The sequence below is a fragment of the Macaca thibetana genome, chromosome 9 (genome assembly GCF_024542745.1).
Source record: "Macaca thibetana thibetana isolate TM-01 chromosome 9, ASM2454274v1, whole genome shotgun sequence".
Taxonomy (NCBI): domain Eukaryota; kingdom Metazoa; phylum Chordata; class Mammalia; order Primates; family Cercopithecidae; genus Macaca; species Macaca thibetana.
In genome coordinates, this window is record NC_065586.1 from 38,070,025 (window position 1) to 38,086,745 (window position 16,721).

Genomic DNA, 16,721 nt, shown 5'->3' on the forward strand with positions numbered 1-16,721 from the left:
TTCCCCTCAGGGTGTTGCTGCCACCCCAGATCCCATCCCAGATCCTTCTCCTGCTCATGTTGTTCCTTCTCCTTACAACTCTAATTCTTGGGAGTTATCATCCCATGAGCCTGTCCCCTGTCAGCCTAAATACCTCTCCCTAAAGGGACTCCAGCATGAGGTACAGCAATGTAAAAAGGACATTCAGAACTTCCCTTTTCCCTCCACACCTAAGGAGTCAGCCGCAACTCTCTTCCCCTTAAAAGACATGCCACAAGGAGGAGGAGCTATTGTATTTGTGAATGCTCCCTTGACCAGTTCAGAAGTCTGAATTTTGAAAAAGGAATTTAAGCCATTGTTAGACGACCCTTATGAGGTGGCAGAACAGATTGATCAGTTCTTGGGACCTCAGTTACACACTTGGTTTGAGTTTATGTCCATCCTAGGCGTTCCCTTTTCAGAGGAGGAAAGAAGCAGGATCTGATCCACAGGGCTGCTATGGCAATTTGGGAATGTGAGCACCCTCTTTGTCAAAACATTCCTACCATGGACCAAAAATTCCCCACCCAAGATCCCCAGTAGGACAATAACACAGCTCACCAAGAAAACATGCAAGACATAAGGGAAATGATAATGAAAGAAACTAGGGAATCAGCACCCCAAACTCAAAATCTCTCTAAAGCATTTGATATACAACAGGAGAGAGATGAGGGGACTATGAAATTCTTAGACTAAAGGAGCAAATGAGATAATATGCAGGCCTAAATTTGGAAAATCCCCTGGGACAGGGAATGTTAAAGCTCCATTTTGTCACTAAAAGTTGTCCATATATTTTTATTTTTTTGAGATGGAGTCTCGCTCTATCACCCAGGTTGGAGCGCAATGGTGCAATCTTGGCTCACTGCAAGCTTCACCTCCCGGGTTAGCTCCATGCTCCTGACTTAGCCTCCCGAGTAGCTGGGACTACAGGTGCCCACCACCATGCCCAGCTAATTTTTTTGTATTTTTAGTAGAGACGAGATTTCACCATGTTAACCAGGATAGTCTCGATCTCCTGACATTGTGACCCACCCACCCTGGACTCCCAAAGTACTGGGACTATAGGCGTGAGCCACCGCGCCTGGCCAAAGTTGTCCAGATATTTCAAAAAAGTTACAAAAATTAGAAGATTGGGAAAACTGATTTCAAGTGAACTTCTCAGAGAGACTCAAAAAGTATATGTGAGGAGAGACGAAGAAAAGCAAAAACAAAGGACAAAGCTTATGTTATTCACCTTCCAACAGATGGCTCCAAACCTATGTACCCCTAAACAGAGCTTCCAGTGGCCAGAAACTATAAAGGTTCCAAACCTTCCTTTAAAGGACACAAGCCTCCATCCAGAGGATCAAGGCTGTTGTCTACCAGGCCCTCTAAATAATATGGGGGAGTAAAATCAAAGGATCCCAGAGCTGAGAGGCAGGGGAAGGGCAAGGTATGCACTACAAATGTGGAAGAACAGGCCACTTCAAGAGATAATGTCCAAAATTAGAAAAGGAAAAAGAAGCCCTTCCACTCATGGCTTTTGAAGAAGAATAAGGGGGTCAGGGGCTCTGTCTCTTTTATCTTGAGTCCTACCAGGAGCCTTTGATAAGTCTAGAAGTGGGACCTAAGCATGAGATTATAACCTTTTTAATCAATTCAGGAGTGACTCGGTCCTCTGTTTGTTTTCCCCCCAATCTAATATTGCCTGTTCTTCAGAGGAACTTTTGGTCTCTGGGGTAAAGGAAGAAGGATTTAAAGCAAAAATTTTAGAAAGCACAGAAGTCAGATACCAGGCTCAATCAGCCCATATTCAGTTTTTGTTAATCTCTAAAGCAGGGACTAATTTACTAGGGAGGGATTTAATGTTGAAGTTAGGCATAGGCATGCAACTCAGCCCAAGAGGATTTCTCACCTCATTAAAGCTACTCACCACTGCAGATGAAAAATATATTAATCCTGATGTCTGATCCAAAGAAGGAATCCAAGGGAAACTCTGAGTCCCTCCAATCCACATCAATCTAAAACTCCCAGGGAAGTAGTAAGGAAGAAACAATACTCCATTCTCCTAGAGGGCAGGATAGGATTGAAACCTATACTTGAAGGTCTTATTAAAGATGGGCTTCTTGAGCCCTGTATGTCCCCTTATAACACCCCAATATTGCCAGTCAAGAAATCAGAAGGGTCATACCGGCTGATACAGGACCTTAGAGCTATTAACCAAATAGTCTAAACTACCCACTCCATTATCCTCAATCCTTACACCATTCTCAGCAAGATTCCATATAATCATCAATGGTTTACTATTATAGATTTGAAGGATGCTTTTTGGGTATGTCTCCTGGCTGAAGATAACCAAGATATATTTGTTTTTGAGTGGGAGGATCCCCATTCAGGGTGGAAACAACAGTATTGAGGGACAGGCTTACCCCAAGGGTTCACAGACTCCCCTAACCTTTTCCGTCAAATTTTAGAACAAGTATTAGAAAAAGTCATCCCAAACAAATATGCCTGCTCCAATATGTTGACGATATTCTTATATCTGGTGAAGATATAGAGAAGGTAGCTGGCTTCTCTACACATATTCTTAATCATCTGCAGTTTGAGGGGTTATGAGTCTCAAAGGGAAAGAAAGCTTCAGTATGTAGAACCTGAAATTAAATATTTAGACCACTTGATAAGTGTAGGCAAGTGAAGAAAAGGGCTTGAACAAGTTGAGGGAATCGTGTCCCTACACTTGCTTCAAACTAAACAAGAACTCAGGAATTTTTTAGGGTTAGTAGGATACTGCTGCTTATGGATTAACTCACAGGCACTAAACAGTAAAATTCTACATCCAACACTTGCCCAGGGGAAGACTGACCGTCTCCTGTGGACTTCTGAGGAAGTCGATCAGGTTGAAAAGCTGAAAAAAAGGCTTATAACCACCCCTGTCTTAGCCTTACCTTCCCTAGAAAAGCCATTCTACTTTTTTGTCAACGTGGATAATGGGGTAGCTTTAGGAGTGCTCACTTAAGAACACGCAAACCGAATCCAGCAACACATCAAAAAGCTTATCCACCATGAACAAGTGGGCTTCATCCCTGGGATGCAAGGCTGGTTCAACGCATGCAAATCAATAAACATAATCCAGCATATAAACAGAACCAAAGACAAAAACCACATGATTATCTCAATAGATGCAGAAAAGGCCTTTGACAAAATTCAACAGCCCTTCATGCTAAAAGCTCTCAATAAATTCGGTATTGATAGACTATATCACAAAATAATAAGAGCTATTTATGACAAACCCACAGCCAATATCATACTGAATGGGCAAAAACTGGAAAAATTCCCTTTGAAAACTGGCACAACACAGGGATGCCCTCTCTCACCACACGTATTCAACATAGTGTTGGAAGTTCTGGCTAGGACAATCAGGCAAGAGAAAGAAATCAAGGGTATTCAGTTAGGAAAAGAAGAAGTCAAATGTCCCTGTTTGCAGATGACATGATTGTATATTTGGAAAAGCCCATTGTCTCAGCCCAAAATCTCCTTAAGCTGATAAGCAACTTCAACAAAGTCTCAGGATACAAAATCAATGTGCAAAAATCACAAGCATTCTTATACACCAGTAACAGACAAACAGAGAGCCAAATCATGAATGAACTCCCATTCACAATAGCTTCAAAGAGAATAAAATACCTAGGAATCCAACTCACAAGGGATGTAAAGGACCCCTTCAAGGAGAACTACAAACCACTGCTCAGTGAAATAAAAGAGGACACAAAAGGAAGAACATACCATCCTCACGGATAGGAAGAATCAATATTGTGAAAATGGCCATAATACTCAAGGTAATTCATAGATTCAATGCTATCCCCATTAAGCTACCAATGACTTTCTTCACAGAATTGGGAAAAACTGCTTTAAAGTTCATATGGAACCAAAATACCCTGCATTGCCAAGACAATCCTAAGTCAAAAGAACAAAGCTGGAGGCATCACGCTACCTGACTTCAAACTATACTACAAGGCTACAATAACCAAAACAGCATGGTACTGGTACCAAAATGGAGATATAGACCAATGGAACAGAACAGAGCCCTCAGAAATAATACCACACATCTACAGCCGTCTGATCTTTGACAAACCTGAGAGAAACAAGAAATGGGGAAAGGATTCCCTATTTAATAAATGGTGCTGGGAAAATTGGCTAGCCATATGTAGAAAGCTGAAACTGGATCCTTTCCTTACTCCTTATACGAATTTGATTCAAGATGGATTAGAGACTTAAATGTTAGACCTAAAACCATAAAAAAACCGAGAAGAAAACCTAGGTAATACCATTCAGGACATAAGCATGGGCAAGGACATCATGTCTAAAACACCAAAAGCAATGGCAACGAAAGCCAAAATTGACAAATGGTACCTAATTAAACTAAAGAGCTTCTGCACAGCAAAAGAAACTACCATCACAGTGAACAGGCAACCTACAGAATGGGAGAAAATTTTTACAATCTACTCATCTGACAAAGGGCCAATATCCAGAACCTATAAAGAACTCAATCAAATTTACAAGAAAAAAACAAACAACCCCATCAAAAAGTGGGCAAAGGATATGAACAGACACTTCTCAAAAGAAGACATTCATACAGCCAACATGAAAATGTGCTCATCATGAAAAAAAAATGTGTTCAACATGAAAAAATGCTCATCATCACTCACCATCAGAGAAATACAAATCAAAACCACAAGAGATACCATCTCACACCAGTTAAAATGGCAATCATTAAAAAATCAGGAAACAACAGGTGCTAGAGAGGATGTGGAGAAATAGAAACACTTTTACACTGTTGGTGGGACTGTAAACTAGTTCAACCATTGTGGAAAACAGTGTGGCGATTCTTCAAGGATCTAGAACTAGAAATACCATATGACCCAGCCATCCCATTACTGGGGATATACCCAAAGGATTATCAATCATGCTGCTGTAAAGACACATGACGTGTATGTTTATTGCGGCACTATTCACAATAGCAAAGATTTAGAATCAACCCAAATGTCCATCAGTGACAGACTGGATTAAGAAAATGTGGCACATATACACCATGAAATACTATGCAGCCACAAAAAAGGATGAGTTCGTGTCCTTTGTAGGGACATGGATGCAGCTGGAAACCATCATTCTCAGCAAATTATTGCAAGAACAAGAAACCAAATACCGCATGTTCTCACTCATAGATGAGAACTGAACAATGAGATCACTTGGACACAGGAAGGGGAGCACAGGAAGAGAAAAAAGAGAAGAATCAAGTAGACATAATAACAAATGATAAAGGGGACTTGGTATGGTGGCTCATGCCTGTAATCCCAGCACTTTGGGAGGCCAAGGTGGGTGGATCACAAGGTCAGGAGTTCGAGACCAGCCTGGCCAATATGGTGAATCCCATCTGTACTAAAAATACAAAAATTAACTGGGTGTGGTGGTGCGTGCCTGTAGTCCCAGCTACTGGGGAGGCTGAGGCAGAAGAATTGCTTGAACCCCAGAGGTGGAGGTTTCAGTGAGCCAAGATTGCACCACTGCATTCCAGCTTGGGTGACAGAGTGAGACTCCATCTCAAAAAAAAAAAAAAAAAAAAAAAAAGATAAAGGGGGTATCCCTGTTGATCCCACAGAAATACAAACTACCCTCAGAGAATACTAGAAACACCTCTCTGCAAATAAACTTGAAAATCTAGAAGATATGGATACATTCCTGGCACATACACCCTCCCACCACAAAATCAGGAAGAAGTCGAATCCCTGAATAGACCCATAACAAGTTCTGAAATTGAGGCAGTAATTAATAGCCTACCAACCAAAAAAAACCCAGGACCAGATGGATTCATAGCTGAATTATACTGGAGATATAAAGAGAAGCTGGTACCATTCCTTCTGAAACTATTCCAAACAATGGAAAAAGAGGGACTCCTCCCTAACTCATTTTATGAGGCTGGCATCATCCTGATACCAAAACCTGGCAGAGACACAACAAAAAAAGAAAATTTAAGGCCAATATCCCTTATGAACATTGATGTGAAAATCCTCAATAGAAGACTGGCAAAATGAATCCAGCAGCACATACAAAAGCTTATCCACTAAGTGCAACACTTTTTTTTAAGAGTCATGCTTCAATAAACACTTCCATTTAGTCAGAAGACTATCTCTTTAAATCTAACATAGATTATAGCCTTGAAATGAATAAGATTCTTCTTTTATGTACTCAACAGATGTTTACTTACAGCCTATTTTATGCTGGGTAGTATTATGGGAACTGGAGAGAGAAGGTCTGTCTTTATGGAGTTTGCAGTATGGTGACAGAGGTAGAACATAAATGCATAAACAGTTCCACATTAAAGTGATGGATGTACTAAGTGCTATGAAGAAATATATTAGCCAAGTGTGGTGGTGCTCACCTGTGGTCCCAGCTACTTGCGAGGCTGAGACAGGAGGACTGCTTGAGCCCCAGAGTTTGAGGCTTCAGTGATCCATGATTGTGCTACTGCACCCCACCCTTGGTGACAGAGTGAGACACTTTCTAAATAAAAAGTATAATAATACAAAGAAAATAAGGTAGGGTAATCACATTCAGGGGTCAGGGGCTGCTACTTTAGATAGGGAGCTCTGGAACAATCTTTTTGAGGAGATGACACTTGAGCAGGTCAGCTATGATGGAGTGAGTTAAGCAAATGTCTAGAGGGCAGAGAGAAGAAACACTGTGCAAAGTCTGAATGCAGACAGCACTTGATGAGCTCAAAGACCACTACAAAGACCAGTCAGGCTACAGGCACTGGGAGGAGGAAAGGAGAATGCACACAATCCGAGGAGCAGATAAACACAGACCGTAATAAACAGCTTGGATTTCTTTGTTAATTGTGATAGGTAACCACTGGAGGATTCAGAACTGGGAATGAAATGGTGTAAGATATGTTCTTACAGGAATAGTCCAGCTTTATGGGAGAACAGATTACGGATTGCCATAAATAGAATAATAATAAATGAAAAAGCAAGTTAGAAATGATTATATCTGTCCAGGGGTTGATACTGGTGGTGTTAGAACTGTGAGGTCCAGTATGACAGCCACCAGCTGCATTTAGTTGTTTACATTTAAATTAATTAAAATACCATAAAATTTATCCCTACCGGGGGCTTGGGAGGAAAGGGAGAATGAGGAGTTATTGCTTAATGAGTACAGAGTTTCAGTTTGGGGTGAAAAATTTTTTGGAAATACATAGTTTTGATGATTGCACAACATTCTGAATGTAATTAATGCATCTGAATTTTATGTTTAAAATGGCAAAGCTTATTACGTATGCTTTACCACAATAAAACATTATAAAATTAATCACAGAACCAAAACTCTAAAACCATTCTTAAAAATTGTATAAATTTAAGGAGTCCAAGTGCAATTTTGTTATGTGGGTATATTGGGTAGGAGTGAAGTCTGGGCTTTTAGTGTGTTTATCACTGGAACAATGTACACTGAATCCACTAAGTAATTTCTCATCATCCTTTCCCCTCCCACCCTCTCACCCTTCTGAGTCTACAGTGTCTTATCATTTTACACTCTTTGTTCATGTGTACACATTATATATTTCCCATTTTTAAGTAAGAACATGCAGTATTTGATTTTATGTTTCTGAATTGCAAAACTATAAAACTCTTAGAATAAAAAATAGCAATAAATCTTCATGGCCTTGGATTTGGCAATAGTTTCTTAGATATGGCACCAAAAGCACAGTGATAAAAGAAAATGTACTGGGCTTCATCAAAATGAGAAACATTTGTGTTTCAAAGGACATAACAAAGAAAATAAAAGGACAGCCAGAAAAGTGGAGAAAATGTTTGCAACATATATATTTGATTAGAAATCTGTATCCAAAATGCACAAAAAACTTTTACAACTCAACAGTAAACAGAAAAAATACATAAAAATAGGCAAAATATTTAAATAGGCATTTTTTGTGAAGAAGATATGAGTGTCCAATAAGTGCATGAAGAAAAGCGTAACATCACAAGCCATCAAGAAAATACAAAATCAAAACCACAAGGAGATACCACTTAACACCCACTAGTGTACCCACAATAAAAAATGACAAACAGCTGGACGCAGTGGCTCACGCCTGTAATCCCAGCACTTTGGGAGGCTGAGGCGGGCAGATCAGGAGGTCAGGAGATTGAGACCATCCTGGGTAACATGGTGAAACCCCGTCTCTACTAAAAAATACAAAAAATTAACCGGACGTGGTGGCGGGTGCCTGTAGTCTCAGCTACTTGGGAGGTTGATGCTAGAGGATGGCGTGAACCCGAGAGGCGGAGCTTGCAGTGAACTGAGATCATGCCACTGGACTCCAGCCTGGTGAGGCCGTAGAGAAATTAGATCTTTCATACATTGCCGGTGGGAAAGTAAAATAGCACACACTTTGAAAAACTGTGAGGTGATTGCTGAAAAGGTTATGCATAGGTACTTTATGACCCAGCAATTCCATTCCTACGTACATACCCAAGATAAATGAAAACTTATGAATGAAACGTACGAAAGCTTGTTTCTAAATATTATAGCAGTATTATCATAATTCTGAATAATACACACTAAATCGAAGGGATATTAAAAGTAATATTGTAGAAATAAAGTTAAAAATATAAAATTTTTACCAGAGACTGATTTACCTGATTCAAATTACTTCTTACAGTCTTCAATTTCATATTTTGTATATTCGGAGAGCCAGTTCAAGTTGCTTCACTTGTAACTTTTTCTTACGTTGCTCTTCGATTCTTCCTAATTCTTGCCTAATTTTTTCATTTAATATATTGGCATTTCTTCTCTTCTTCTTGGTTTAAAGTCAATCTGCCATTAAATATACTTATATTAAAATTCATTTTGTTAGAAAATAGAATTCACTTTGAGATCTACTTCTTCCTATATTGGTTTATTATTCCAAAAAAATTCCTATATTTTTGAATATTTTTTTCTTTTCTAGTTCTGAGGTATTTACTTTATTACTAGACTCTCTTCCAAATGACACACATACCTGAAAAATAGTGAGAAAAGAACATCTTCTAGTTAAAAATGTTCTGTTACTAGTAACTTCAACAACTGTTATGGAAAAGAATACAGGAAGCTATCCAGTAAATTTATAAGCTGAAAAGTATTATTTTAAAAATATAACTGTCAAAATTACTCCTCAATGTGGACAGATCATTTAGAGTTAACCAATTAAAATGACATTACTTTTGTAAACAAGTTTACAGAATTATTAGATATAAATATTCATCTTTATAAAATAAGGCAAGTATCCCTAAAAATAATTATAATATTAAAATCTGAGACTAGGCTAAATAATCTAACATCTATTATCCCATGTATCTTTTGTTTCTTTTTTTAGTAATAATTTAAATGTATCTTGCTGATTATTATATATTTTATCAACAAATTTTAAATCTCTTTTAGAATAAGACAGAATAAAATATTTAATTAAACAACAAAAATAATATGTATTTTTAACATGAACTCTGAATTAATTTTATTTATGTAGGAGAGAGAGATATTGAATATGCTAATCATAAATTACTCTATATTTTTCTTTATAATCCATGCATATTAAGATTACAAGTGTATAATTAAAAGAAAATGATTATCGGGGGTAGAGGAATGGCCATTTCACACTCTCTTTGTTGAACTATGAATGAATATAAATTTTCGTGAGAACAATTAAGAAGTAATGAACAAAGAACTTCTTAAAAACTTCCTATAACTTAACCAAATATTTTTATATTGAAGAATTTATTCCAAGTCAATAATTAGAATGGTAGAAAAAGACTTACATACAGTTATGCCTTGCAACACTTATTATAACACACAAAAAAATAAAAATAAGAAAATTTAACTTGTTAAGTAAATAATGGGGTTTCCAAATAATGGCCTTCTATATAGCCATTAAAATTGTGATTTAAATAAATATGCATTTAATTATCAGGAGAAGTATTCACAGTTAAAAACTTGTATTATTTAAAAGAATTTGGCACTCTATAAGACAGATATATTTTTCTCCAGTTAAACCTCAGAAGGTAAGTCAGCTAGTACAAAAAGTATCCTATATACTAGTATGTTATACCTCACCCTACAGAGCTCTTGTTTCCATTTAATTTTTTGATTCTCTGTGATTTTATTTCTTTTGCTTCTGATCGTTCCTTTTGTAGTACACAAAGCTTCTTTTTCATTTGTTTCATTTTTGCTGTAAGTTGTTCACAGGGACTTTTTTTTTTTTTTTTTTTTTTTTTGGACAGAGTCTCGCTCTGTCGCCCAGGCTGGAGTGCAGTGGTGCAATTTCCTCTAACTGCAAGCTCCGCCTTCTGGGTTCACGCCATTCTCCTGCCTCAGCCTCCCGAGTAGCTGGGACTACAGGCACCCGCCACCACGCCTGACTAATTTTGTTTTTACATTTTTAGTAGAGACGGGGTTTCACTGTGTTAGCCAAGATGGTCTTGATCTCCTGACCTCATGATCCTCCCGCCTCAGCCTCCCAAAGTGATGGGATTACAGGTGTGAGCCAAGGAGCCCGGCCCACAGGGATATTTTTTAAGTTCCCTTGCTTTTTCACAAGAAAGAACTGCATCCAAGATTTTTGATAGGCTAGTTGAATCTGTCTCAAGGAGGAGGTAGAAATAAAATATATTAGTACTTTTGGGACATAAAGAACCGCATATTTCAACAATCACTAATTCATACACTGAACAAATATATATTGATTGCCTACCATGTGGAAGGCATTATACTAAGCTCTGCAGATTAAACAGAAAAAAAAGAAAAGAAAAAAAAAACTCTGCCCTTCCTTAACTTAAAATGTGCTGAAAGACAAAGCCCCAGAAAAGTGACAATTATAAATTCAGATAGATACTATAAGAAAACAGATTGCTAAGAATTAGATCTATACTAGGCTCATGGAAAATTCCCCCAAGGAATGTATAGCTACACTGAGGAATGAAGACTGAAAAGGAAGCAGTTGAGCAAACAGGGAAGGAAAGTATTTTAGCCAGTGTGTGGCATGTGCTGAAGCTCTAGTGTAGTCTGCCTCTAGCCAACAGAGAACAACAGGTACTGATTTTTCTTTGTAGCTAAAATAAATAAAATCAAAACCCACAAAATACATTAAACAATTTTTTAGACACTGGACATTAGGCAAAGAAGATAATAATCCCTGAAAAACAGAAAAAAAAAAAGGTTTTATGAAGTTTCAGCTTCCTACCTTGACAGAGATTCCGAGACATGACACAGGAAGAAAAAACTGAGGTGGGATCTACCAGACTCTCTTGGTTACACTGATGAAGCTTAGTGTCTGGTAAAACCAAAACAGACAGACATTATAGAATAAACACTGAGGAGGAGCTAGAGGTACAGAGGCAACAGCAAGAAATCCCTGTAAACCCTCTGTCAGTATTCAGCAAAATTTTGAACATTGCATGTGAGCTAGAAAACTACCTAAGGGGGTGGGGGGTGGCTTATAAAATTAGAGGAAATCACACCTGGTGCTTGCACAGTGCCAAGAAGTGTGTCTATTTTTATAGATTTGCCTGGGAAAACCCAGACTTCATGGGAAAATGAATAGTCAGAAAGGCCTTGCCTCAGGTGTGGGGAGTTAGCTCATACCATAAAAAGCAAAAATGAAAAGGGTCAAGCTGTTTATAAGTAACTCTATTCTACTATAAAAATCAAGAAGATAAGTAAAGCATAGAAGATACTTTTAAAAACCAAATTGCACTTGTAGAGATACAAGTTACAATGCCGGAGATGAAAGCTGCACTGAGTAGATATGAGCATAGATTAATTCGCCATCACGAAAGAAAAGATTCACAAATTTGAGACACTAGTGAACTATGAGCAAACTTCCAGCAGATAATATATAAGTCCCCAAAGAGGTAGGAGGAGAGGCAGAAAAAAAATTTGAGGAAAAATTGGCTAAATATATTCTAAACTTAATGAAAGTCATAATCCCACAGATCTAGGCTGGGATCTGGCTGATAGAAAAGAAATGAAAATATATGATTGTAATTTCTTATGCCATCTATGTTACTATATAATATTACTTGAAGGTGGGTCGTGATGAGGTAAATTCATACACTATAAATCCTAAAGCAACTACTAAGACAGCAAAGAGTTATACCTAATACCAAATAAACTTATACCAAAAAAGATATGACAAAATTATAAAGAAATGTAAAACTAGATTAATAACTAAAAATGTTATACATGTATAGATATGTAACTAAATCATAAAAATTACTAAACTAGTCTGAAGGAAGCAGAAAAAGGAAAAAAGCAAAGCAAATAAGATCTGGGACTAATAGAAATCAAACAGCGTGATGACAGACAACTCTAATCATATCAATAATTACATTATAAATTAGAGTGGTCTAAAGACCTCTGCTCAAAGGCGGATTTTCAGAATGGATAAAAAAGCAAGACTTACATGTATAATGCCTAAAAGAAATAAACTTTAAATATAAAGACAAAAATTGGTTAAAAGATGAAACAAGATACACCACACTAACACTTGATAAAAGAAGGCTGAGGAAGAGTATTAATACCAAAGTACATTTCATAGCAAAAATATTACCAGCAATGAACAAGGTCATTTTATAGTGACAAATGGTTCAATTAATCAAGAAAACGTAACAGTCCTAAATATTGATGTACATAATAACATAAATGCTTCAAAATACATGATACAAAAATTGATAGAACTGCAAAAGAAATGGACAAATTCCCAAGTATAGTCTAAAATTTCTAAACCCCTTACTCAAGTGGTATAATGAGGCAGAAAATTCTGGAAAAATGTTGGCATGTGTACTCACCAGTCTAGACATTTTCCCACCCCTGTGTTTGTATGCTGCTTTAGTTACAAAAAGTTAGGTGGGCTCTTGGGAGATTTCTTCTTGGATACCAGAAATATCAACCACATCAACAGTATACCTAATAACTCTAAAAGAATTCTTTTGAACAGATTACCAGTAAAGAACTTGTAAGTTAAATCCAGTAGACCTTTCAGTAATTTTACTTCTTGAAATTCTCACACTTAAAAGATATTTGCAACATCACTTTCTCTGACTCCTCTCCTACGTTTCTTTAGCCACTGCTCAGTCTCCTTTACCAAGTCCTTTGACTCTTGTGAAATTTTGATATTCCCAGAGTTTTGTCAATGACTTTCTTTTTATTCTACATCTACTACATCATGGAAAAGCTCATTGAGATCTATGGCTTTGCCTAATAATTATAATAAAATTATTCTAAACCTGCATCTTCAACCAGAGTTCTATCTCCAGCTAGAAATGCCTATAATCCCATTACCTACTGAAAATATCCCACATGAATGTTTCATTGAACTCAATATGTAAAGAAAACTGTTGGGCTGTCCCATGACTGTTTGCTCTTCTCTGGTAACCTGACAATTTCCTACTCCTTCCCCATGAGCATTGTAAATGCTTGTGCACAATCTGAAAATTTATGAATGACCTGAGAGGGTATCTGTCCCCTAGCTTTTTAAACTCAATAATCACTAAACCGGGGGCAGAGCAAGATGGCCGAATAGCTCCAGTCTCCAACTCCCAGTGCCAGCAACATAGAAGACTGGTGATTTCTGGATTTTCAACTGAGGTACTGGGTTCATCTCACTAGGGAGTGCGGGACAATCGGTGCTGGTCAGCTGCTGCAGCCCGTTGAGTGAGAGCTGAAGCAGGGAGAGGTATCGCCTCACCTGGAAAGTGCAAGGGGGAAGGGAATTGCTTTTCCTAGCCAGGGGAACTGAGACACACAACACCTAGAAAATTGGGTAACTCCCACCCCAATACTGCGCTTTACCAAGGATCTTAGCAAATAGGCACACCAGCAGATTATATCCCACACCTGGCAGGGAGCGTCCCAGGCCCATGGAGCCTCCCTCATTGCTAGCACAGCAGTCTGTGATCTACCAGCAAGGCAGCAGCGAGGCTGGGGGAGGGGTGCCCGCCATTGCTGAGGCTTAAGAAGGTAAACAAAGCCTCTGGGAAGCTTGAACTGGGTGGAGCTCACAGCAGCTCAAGGAGTCCTGCCTGTCTCTGTAGACTCCACCTCTGGGGACAGGGCACAGCTAAACAACAACAACAACAGCAACAAAAAAAGGCAGCTGAAACATCTGCAGACACAAATGACTCTGTCTGACAGCTTTGAAGAGAGCAGTGGATCTCCCAACATGGAGGTTGAGATCTGAGAACGGACAGACTGCCCGCTCAAGTGGGTCCCTGACCCCTGAGTAGCCTAACTGGGAGACATCCCCCACTAGGGGCAGACCAACACCCCACACCTCACACGGTGGAGTACACCCCTGAGAGGAAGCTTCCAAAGCAAGAATCAGACAGGTACACTCACTGTTCAGCAATATTCTATCTTCTGCAGTCTCTGCTGCTGATACCCAGGCAAACAGGATCTGGAGTGGACCTCAAGCAATCTCCAACAGACCTACAGCTGAGAGTCCTGACTGTTAGAAGGAAAACTAACAAACAGGAAGGACACCCACACCAAAACCCCATCAGTACGTCACCATCATCAAAGACCAGAGGCAGATAAAACCACAAAGATGGGGAAAAAGCAGGGCAGAAAAGCTGGAAATTCAAAAAATAAGAGCACATCTCCCCCTGCAAAGGAACGCAGGTCATTGCCAGCAACGGATCAAAGCTGGACGGAGAATGACTTTGACGAGATGAGAGAAGGAGGCTCCAGTCCATCAAACTTCTCAGAACTAAAGGAGGAATTACGTACCCAGCACAAAGAAACTAAAAATCTTAAAAAAAGAGTGGAAGAATTGATAAATAGAATAATTAATGCAGAGAAGGCCATAAACGAACTGACAGAGATGAAAACCATACACAAGAAATACGTGACAAATGCACAAGCTTCAGTAACCAACTCGATCAACTGGAAGAAAGAGTATCAGTGATTGAGGATCAAATGAATGAAATGAAGTGAGAAGAGAAATCTAAAGAAAAAAGAAGAAAAAGAAATGAACAAGAAGTATGGGATTATGTAAAAAGACCAAATCTACATCTGTTTGGGGCACCTGAAAGTGAGGGGGAAAATGGAACCAAGTTCGAAAACACTCTGCAGGATATCATCCAGGAGAACTTCCCCAACCTAGTAGGGCAGGCCAACATTCAAATTCAGGAAATACAGAGAACGCCACAAAGATACTCCTCGAGAAGAGCAACTCCAAGACACATAATTGCCAGATTCACCAAAGTTGAAATGAAGGAAAAAATCTTAAGGGCAGCCAGAGAGAAAGGTCAGGTTACCCACAAAGGGAAGCCCATCAGACTAACAGCAGATCTCTCAGCAGAAACTCTCCAAGCCAGAAGAGAGTGGGGGCCAATATTCAGCATTCTTAAAGAAAAGAATTTTAAACACAGAATTTCATATCCAGTCAAACTAAATTTCACAAGTGAAGGAGAAATAAAATCCTTTACAGATAAGCAAATGCTTAGAGATTTTGTCACCACCAGGCCTGCCTTACAAGAGACCCTGAAGGAAGCACTAAACATGGAAAGGAACAACCAGTACCAGCCATTGCAAAAACATGCCAAAATGTAAAGACCATCGAGGCTAGGAAGAAACTGCATCAACTAACGAGCAAAATAACCAGTTAATATCATAATGGCAGGATTAAGTTCACACATAACAATATTAACCTTAAATGTAAATGGACTAAATGTTCCAATTAAAAGACACAGACTGGCAAACTGGATAAAGACTCAAGACCCATCAGTTTGCTGTATTTAGGGGACCCATCTCACATGCAGAGACATACATAGACTCAAAATAAAGGGATGGAGGAAGATCTACCAAGCAAATGGAGAACAAAAAAAGCAGGGGTTGCAATACTAGTCTCTGATAAAACAGACTTTAAACCATCAAAGATCAAAAGAGACAAAGAAGGCCATTACATAATGGTAAAGGGATCAATTCAACAGGAAGAGCTAACTATCCTAAATATATATGCACCCAATACAGGAGCACCCAGATTCATAAAGCAAGTGCTTAGAGACTTACAAAGAGACTTACACTCCCATACAATAATAATGGGAGACTTCAACACCCCACTGTCAACATTAGACAGATGAATGAGACAGAAAGTTAACAAGGATATCCAGGAATTGAACTCATCTCTGCAGCAAGCAGACCTAATAGACATCTACAGAACTATCCACCCCAAATCAACAAAATATACATTCTTCTCAGCACCACATCACACTTATTCCAAAATTGACCACATAATTGGAAGTAAAGCACTCCTCAGCAAATGTACAAGAACAGAAATTATAACGCACTGTCTCTCAGACCACAGTGCAATCAAACTAGAACTCAGGACTAAGAAACTCAATCAAAAAAACCGCTCAACTACATGGAAACTGAATAACCTGCTCCTGAATGACTACTGGGTACATAACAAAATGAAGGCAGAAATAAAGATTTCTTTGAAACCAATGAGAACAAAGATACAACATACCAGAATCTCTGGGACACATTTAAAGCAGTGTGTAGGGGGAAATTTATAGCACTAAATGCCCACAATAGAAAGCTGGAAAGATCTAAAATTGACACTCTAACATCACAATTGAAAGAACTAGAGAAGCAAGAGCAAACACATTCAAAAGCTAGCAGAAGGCAAGAAATAACTA